General features: G+C 41.2%; 1 non-coding gene across 1 annotated transcript; it reads right to left on the minus strand.

Annotated features, from left to right (window-relative positions):
* Nucleotides 1-500: 500 nt before the first annotated feature.
* Nucleotides 501-583, minus strand: trnal-uag (transfer RNA leucine (anticodon UAG)). The gene has a single exon. It is a non-coding gene; the product is annotated as a tRNA-Leu (tRNA).
* Between the last annotated feature and the right edge of the window lie 8,210 nt (nucleotides 584-8,793).

Raw genomic sequence — 8,793 nt, forward strand, 5'->3', positions numbered from 1 at the left:
TGTAACCAGTCAGCTAGGCCTCTCAATTCACTGACCTGGACCTCTCTGCCTTTTTTATGCTGTTGGTGCCTTTTGGAGCATTTTTAATGGAATTCTCTGACAGTACGGCTTGCTCTCTGTTACACACTGTCCGAGTACATACTGTGCAGTGCAACCTCATAGTTTATATGGATGCAGCAAAACTCTACCCTCCAACCTAATCACTAATTCTGGCTCCAAAAAAAGAGAAAAAAGTTCACATACTCGATATATACTAAAAGTTCAAAGACTTCAAAAACTCTGTGTGACGTTCCTGTCTCATCTTTTCTTTACAATCAGTATAAAATAGTGCATAAGCCCATTGCAGGGAACATTGCCTGTATAAATTACAATACACTTGCAAATGTGTTTTCTTTTGCATGCTTAAATTGAGTATCCTGAGGACTAAGTTACAACTGATGATGAGACAAGCTTTATTAATCCCAGGGGGAAATTGAGTTAACATAGCAGCAGAAATTTCCTGTCAGGAGTGGGATTTGAACCCACGCCTCCAGAGGAGACTGCAGCCTAAACACAGCGCCTTTGACCACTCAGCCATTCTGACACTTGATGATGACCTGTAGCACCTAGCTCCGAGTCCTAATTCTACACCAGTGTTTTACAGAGATTATTTGCTTTGTCCTCTGATTGCCAAGATTCATCACTGACACTGACTTCACAGTGTTAACCATGCACAGTAAATGCAAAGCACATCATGAATGTTGATGTGCAGAAATCTGCTTGCTCATCAGTGCTCCTTCCATTCATGTAGTCCTGCAGTAGTTCCAGTACATCCATTGTGCAATATAACACAAGTGTTACTGCAGTCTTTAAAGTTCTGATACATATGACTGTTTCAAAGATTGCCAAAATGATCGCTATAACCAGTAATGTAACTGGTTGTAATTGGTGATATAATATATTCACAGTATTTGAACTGAATCATATTAATGATCTGTTCTGTAATGTTATTGTGGACTTCATAAACCAATGATGATCATTTCAGTTTTTGCCTCAAAATCCAGGGAAAGGGTTAGTGACGCACCACTAATCTTTAAGATATGATGTGAAAACTGATATGTGAGCACAGGCGTCTTTGTGATTCCTCAGATTTCATTTTAAAAGCCTGGCTTCAGTACAGCACTTCGCCATACACATTATGTCACCAGGTCTCCTAAATATTTACACACATGGGTCAGAGTTTCTGAATAAAAGACATGACCTAATGCCAAGGTTCAGTTTGCAGAGCCCCTTCATTGCATGAGATGTGGTGCATGGCTCTTTCAGTTGTGTCACATGGGTCCCTGACTTTTCAGTACAAGGAAAATTCAACAGATTCTTTTCTCTTTTCAGTATTAACACTATGACCTGTTCACATATGACACGGAATCCAGGTGACTATGTGAGTGTTACGTTTACTTACCTGTATTTCATTTCAATTTCTATATGTATGTTTATTTTGTTAGTCTGTGTGTACTTTATGTATAATATATGACCTGTTTACAGAGCTACACAATTAAATCGTGAATATATGCATATTAAATGGTGCATAGACAATATATTGTCAAACTCACTGTCTGCACTGACAATCACTGGAAGCTTTTCATGTTACTCAACAGTCGTGACACCAGACGAATTCATATTTACCATTGAGTAAACAATATTATTATTAACTCCATTTTGACACAGTGATTTTTGCTTAGATGTGTTAAGTTATCATTAACGTATCTATCTGCTGTGTTTATTCAGTCCTTTTTAAATTGTAAGGCATAATTCATACACCTTTCTCTTCTTCTTATTATTACAGAAATTATTTGGTGTCACTTATTAATCTGAATGTGCTTGGAACCAAGTAAATATGGAATCAACTTTCCATTCTTTCCACCTAACTGCTATTATCTGCTATGGCAGGTAAAGCAGCTCAGCCCCTTAGTTATCCCTGCATATCAAAACATTTTGGTCAGTTTCTGTTCCAATATAAGAGCATACCAGTGCACAAAATAAGGTCCATGAAAACACGGATGAGTTAGTTTTGGTGTGGGAGAACTCGACTGGCCTGTACAGAGTCCTGACTTCAAGACCTAGATAGAACACCTTTGGATTGAAGTAGAGCAGATACTGCGAGCTAGGTCTTCTTTTCCAATGTCATTGTCTGACCTCACGAATGAGCATTTGGAAGAATGGTCAAAAATTAAAATGAATGGTGAACTTCTTCTTTTCTTTTCTTTTTTTTTGCCTGTCCCGTTTGGCTCTTTTGCCATCTGAATTGTTGTCTAAAGGCGAAGAAAGATGCCCAACGGATTTACTTTACCAAATTGACCATCCCAGCCTTGCCATAATGGTCCATTTGATTCACCTTTTATTGTTTATTTTATTTTCACTTACTGAATACGGGACAGACTTGACTGGGGGAAAGAAGGGGAGAAAGAAAGAGGGAAAGAGAAACAGCTGAGAAGAGTGACGGGGGAGAAGGGCAAAAGACAAAAACCAACAGAATGAGCAGAAAAAAAAATGCATATATCGATCACCTGGATCGCCTGCTGAGAAAGAAAAAAGAAAGCAAGCAGAAGAGAACAAGAGTAATAGAATAAACAACATCACAATGATATATGGGAATATGACAGTAAATACTAAATATTAAACATTATTGTGCAGCACATAAGATCAACAGAACACAGTGTGCTTTGAGGTAGGAGCCAAAAAGGGTGTAGTTTGTGGGTGTGATCACCCGTGTGTACACCTGTGAGCATGGATGTGCTTGTTTTTTTGTTTTTTTTTTAAAGGTTCCTTCATGTAATGATCTGCTAGAGGGTGTGGGGGGGCCACAGCCCCGTCCTCCAGGGCATGAAGCAGGTATGGAGGAGATCAAAACTCCAGACATCCAGAGGCCCCCAGAACACAAGAGACCAAGGAAGACCAACAGAGGGGCAGCAGACCAACAGAGGGTGAACTTCTAATGGTTAGTGAAATCTCATTGTGTAGCTTTAAGCTAAACTTTTTCTTGTTGCCATCTTTGTATTTAGAGCTGAAAAATGAAACAAACATTGAAATTGACAAAATTGCTACTCATCTCATTGCCGCTCATTCCAAAATTGAGTTAATCCCTATAGACCGAATAGCCATATATACAGTAGTCATACATAGAATTGTTTTGGGTAGTTTCCCCCCAACTCATAAAAACTCTGAATGGGGTGTATTTTTTTAATTCATACACCTAGATAGTAATTGAATAAGAGATGTTGCTTTGTTGTTTGACAGGTGTCCCAATACAGGTAGCTGGCATCTGCTAGGCCTCATCCACTATTAGTCATTAATCTGGACCTGCTCACTGTGTGTACTGCTGGATCATTCTACTTTTCATGAGCAGTATTTTCCATGAGCATCTTACTAATACTATGGCTCATGGTGTGGTACAAATATCCCAGAATTAATTTCAATTCAGTTGTATTTATGTTACACCAAATTACAACAACAGCCACCTCAAGGTACAACTAGAACAAATATGTTGATTAGTTTGTCCTTGTGTTGCATCCAGAGTTTTTGAGACTAGTGCACCTGGCCTATGAACCACCTTGAAGTTAACGGGCTGCAAAGCCAGATACCACTTGGTGATCCAGGCGTTGGTACCCTCTGCGCATGGTCTGAGCAGAGGGTGAATGAGTTTCCCAGGAGGTAATACAGGACGGAGTCGACTGCCCACTGGATATCCAGGCACTCCTTTTCGATCATGCAGTATTTTCCTTTTTGGTCTGTCAGCTGATGTTGAGGACCGGGCGGTGGACCCCTTACCTGCTGGGACAAAATGGCCCCCAGCCCTCTGTTCGAGGCATCTGTCTGCAGAGTAAAAGCGAGGGAGAAGTTAGGTGTGTGGAGCAGTGGCTCCCATTTGCACAAATGCCGCCTGGCACTGCTCCATCCACTGGACCAGATCTGGGGGAAACCTTTTGGGTGAGATCAGTCAAGTGGCTAGTCAGCTCCGCAAAGCCAGGAACAAACCGGCGGTAGTACCCAGCCAGCCCCAGGAACTGTCTCACCTCCTTTTTGGTGAACACATCTGTAACGCAACAACATCTACCCTCTGGGCCTGTGTGAGATGGTTATCACAATGGAGGGAGGTGGGAATGGTGGAATTTAGCAACTCCAGCCCCAACTCATCTCTCTCCCCAACCAGGCTCACCAGAGAAGCATTTTCAGTTTCTCTCCATGCTTTAAGAAGTTTGAGGTGATATATCTGTAAGGCTCCTGCCCTGTCCGACCGTACCACCTCATAGTCAATATCACCCATCCGCCGTTTGACCAGGAAGGGTCCTTGCCACTTGGCGAGTAACACTAAGTTGATAGGCGGGAGTAATAAAAGCACTTTGTTTCCTGGCGAAACCTGCCTGAGTCTAGCCCCTCTGTTGTACAGGCGCTGTTGCCGTTCCCGGGCCTGGAGCAAATTTTCCTGTGACAACCTCCCCATTGTGTGCAGCTTTGCTCTCAGATCCAGGACGTATCTCACTTTTAGCTGGGGTTGGACCTTACCCCTAGTTTTCTTTAATCAGTTCCAACACCCCCGTGATTTTCAGTAATTCACTTCAAGCACCTCCCGAGTGATCCGAATTGCGTTCATCCTTTTGAATGAACTTACGAATCATGGGCTTTAAAGTCTTATTCAGCTGCTCCACCAACCGATCAGTCTGAGTGTTGTAGATGCTGGGCCGAACAGATTTAATGCCCAAAGATTTGTACAGCATTTTACTGTGCGAGATATGAATGATGTTCTGTAGTTGGTCAGTATCTCTTTCGGGAATCTGATTTGAGAGATGACCCGAAACAGCACCTGCGCCACACTCTTTGCAAAAATGGTGCGCAGTGAGACTGCTTTGGGATTTGGCTTTATATAATCCACCAGAACTAACACAAAGCCATGTCCATGTGCACTCCAGTCCATGCTAATATGCTTAAATGGGATCTCCATTAACGGTAATGGGCGCAGCTTAACCAGGTAAACCAGCTGACATTCCGGGCACAATGCGCACCATCAGGGAACAACTGGGTGTGTTCCTTCTCTGTGCGAGTGTCACGACTCACTCGGTAAAGCCAGTCATGAATTAATTCAAAATGCGGGTAGGTCAGCGCTGCTTCAGGGCGCATCAAGTCATCATAAATTTTTATCATTCTGTCAAAGGCTGAGCGTAGGCTGTCGTCACGAGATGCCCAAGTGGAAAATCTTCTGAATCACTGAGAGATGGCAACACCACTTTTTCTACTAAACAAAACTAATACTTACACTAAAATATCCTTTAGTTAACCAAATTGAAGATACTGGCAGCCATAACAGATCCATATAATTTATAGTTTCAAAAATACAACATGATAGCCAAAATGCTAATGCTCATGTATGTATGATCTCCAAACCAATGGGTAATATTATGGGGGCTATATCTACCTTTTATCTGGCTAAGGATGTTTGTCCCTGAAGTGTATCCTGCCTTTTTGACTCTAATGGGAACAACATTTACAAAATGAACATCACCATTAACATCATCAGACAAAGTGTTTGCTAAGGTCAGAGAACAAGGGTAATCTTCCTTCTCTGAGACTTCTGCACTCAACTGACACCAGTTCAACTGCTTATTAACGATATCTAAAGAAAGCTCATCTAAATACATGTAAACAAACTTACTAGCATTTTTTGTAGAACCCCGAACCACTGAATATGATCTTTAAAAACAATTGTCAGCACAGAAATGTAATATTTCCATGTTGATGCAAAGACCTGTTTTAGGCTCTTTAACACTGAACTAAGAGCATCTCATTCTTCTTTTCTCTATTAACTAGCGCTGGGCGATATGGCCCAAAATTCATATCTCAATATTCTTTAGCTGGATGGCGATACACGGTATATATCTCGATATTTTGTTAAAGCCATAAAGTAAGAACAAAAAGAGAGTTCTTACTCTCACTGTGTCCCAGATGTCACACAGGCTCTTTTATTAACATACAGCACAGATGTACATGAAAAAATTAGTCAGAAATAAATTATCAGCATTTATTAAATAATAATTATCCATAAATAAAATAAAGCAATGTTGTTTTTGTATATAACAAAACACTCACAATTGTGCAGTCAAAATGTAAACTAAACGCTGAGCATAATAACAAAGGCAGATTTTGCAGCTGCTCTGTTCCCAAGTTCTACTGCGTGACTGACAGCCTGGAGTTTGAAATCCGCTTCCTAACTGTGTCTCTTACAGGTGCCATTTGTTGTCCTTATACGCACACAATACGGTAATATTATGTTGAAGCACAGTATGCATGTCTTGCGAGGCTCCTGTCTACGCCAGTCATAATGCTCCGACAATCCATCAAGTGGTGCGGCTTCGTAGCTTAGCAAAGTCGTACTAAAACATTTTTGACAAATTGCTGAGCGCCGTGGACCACATAAAATCGGTTCGCGGTCAGTAAGCACAACCAGAATTCCTACATAAGGCACATCGTCGATTTTTGAGAAAATGAAAGGATTTTAGTGTACGATTATAATCCGAAAAATACGGTATATTTTTTTTGAGTTTTGTAAGTTGATTTGTTTTGGGGCAGGAAGCTGGGAGACTTCGCGGTCTCGGATACAGCACGCAGTTTCACACACTCTTCATTTTGCACTTCATGCCGCTGTTGTAAACTGTGAAAATACTAGTAGTGCTAGCTGCACGGCGTTAACGAGCTAACCGCAAAGCTAACGCGTTGACGCCGTGCAGTCCCACAAATGGGGCGATCCACGGTAACTCGTTAACGGAGATTTGCCGCGTTAATACAGTTACGACGTTAATGATGTTTTAACGAGAGTAACGCTGCAGCACTAAAATAGTAATCTCAAAATGGTTTCTTTTTATCAACCAGCTCCTCTTTGATAGCTGCCGTGTCCATCTTGTCTTTGCCTGCAGGTGAAGCAATAGGGGAGTTATGTTCAGTGAAGGAGAGAGGCGAGGCAGAGTAACGTTGCGTAGAGACAAAAGTGGATGAAAGAGAGGCAAACTTGCGGTTCCACAAGTGTAATTATAATGTAACTGTCACATCTCATATCTCGTATAAAAATATATCGATATATTTAAAAACTCGATATATTGCCCAGCCCTACTGTATCTCAAGTAGAACAGTGACAAATTAATCCAGCTGGTGATGAAACCTTTCTCCCAGTCAAATAAACTACTGTGTAATAGTGGAGGTGATGTTCTGTTTAGAGCTCACAGTGGGGAATAAAAACTAAACCAGTTATAAAGTGAACTGTTGAGGCAGTCTCCAATGAGAGCTTCTTTCAGTGTTTTCCTGATGAAATATATAGAGGGAATTACAGCAGTGAGTTATGAACATGCATTGTTCCAAGGTTATTCACAAAGACTTCATTACAACTCTGCAGAGATTTACATAGATTTGAGAGTGTGTTAATGAATTTTTATTGTTGTACTTCTTTAACGACAGAAGCAAACTTGACAATAAACGCTTAAATCCGTGTATATTGTTTTCTGCTGGCAACGTGGACCTGCTGTGAGGCGATAAGAAATGGCAAAACCACTTGCTGTCATGATCGGCTTTGCGCTGTGATCGCAACCAACATGACGGGGGGGACGCATGGACACAAGTGCTCTGAGGGTTTGTGACTACAGATACAGAGTGCTATAACTGCCACTCAAGAAAAGTCAGTCAGGGGACAGCAGAGATTGTTGTCAGTGATATGTGGGAATAAGCATCATCACGAAGACAGGGTAGCATCTGATAATTGGGCGTGGGACTCAATGGCAACAAAGCAACATGGCCTTAGTAATGAGATTAATGATGTTGTGTTAGGTCTCGTTTCACTAAGGAGAGGATTATCTCCGAGCAGCCCTCCTAAGGTGAAGGAAAGGACAATTACTCTGAAACAGATTCACCAGACCATTCCCTTTCTGGCTGTAAACAAAATAATGTTTCAAAGCTGGGTCAGGGCTCATTCCCACAGACAAAAAAGCTATTTAGTCAAAAGCTCCTCCAATCAGTATAATAGAGAAGACAGTAGCTTTTAGCTTGAGTATTGCAGGGTGATCTTCAGGGCTCTGTCAAGTTGCAAGTTCTCAAAAACTTCGTGGTGATTATAAATATACTCCCTGTATATGACCAAGCAGAGCACATAATGATGGTTTGCTTTAACACGGGTGTTTTCTAAATGAATTTTCCTGAACACTGCCCTCACTGAAATAAGGAAAGTCATCCATTAAAAATAATTTTTGGACAGTATGAGGGTCTTGCTTAAATGATGCAGCACTTCTCCACACAATCTCTCTCTGAAAGCTTACAATGCCAGAAATGTTTGTGAAGATGGAAAGAATGGAAGAAGTTTGATGTAAGCACCAAACTGTTCTTTCCAAATTACAAATATGCCGTTGCCTGGTCCGGCTTCTGCCTGTGCTACGCCTGGTCCGGCTTCTGCTTCTGCTACGCCTGGTCCGGCCTCTGCTTCGGCTACGCCTGGTCCGGCCACAACAACAGTTGTGAGGGCGTCAGCTTCTCACACTGCGCACACGCAAACATATAAATGTCGGTGAAAAAGATTGATTGATTGATTGATTGATTGATTGGTAATTTATTTCAACATGTGAACAATATACAAGTACATTTAGAAAAGAAATAAGAGAGAAAAAAAAATACTATACAAATTACATACAAAAAAACATTCTGATTAATTTACATGTTGAAAGGGAGTGGGAAGAAGTATACACTTATTTAATCCCACCCCTGTCCCATAAATTATCAGTGAAT

The sequence above is a fragment of the Maylandia zebra genome, linkage group LG5, assembly GCF_041146795.1.
Source record: "Maylandia zebra isolate NMK-2024a linkage group LG5, Mzebra_GT3a, whole genome shotgun sequence".
NCBI classification, from domain to species: Eukaryota; Metazoa; Chordata; class Actinopteri; order Cichliformes; family Cichlidae; genus Maylandia; species Maylandia zebra.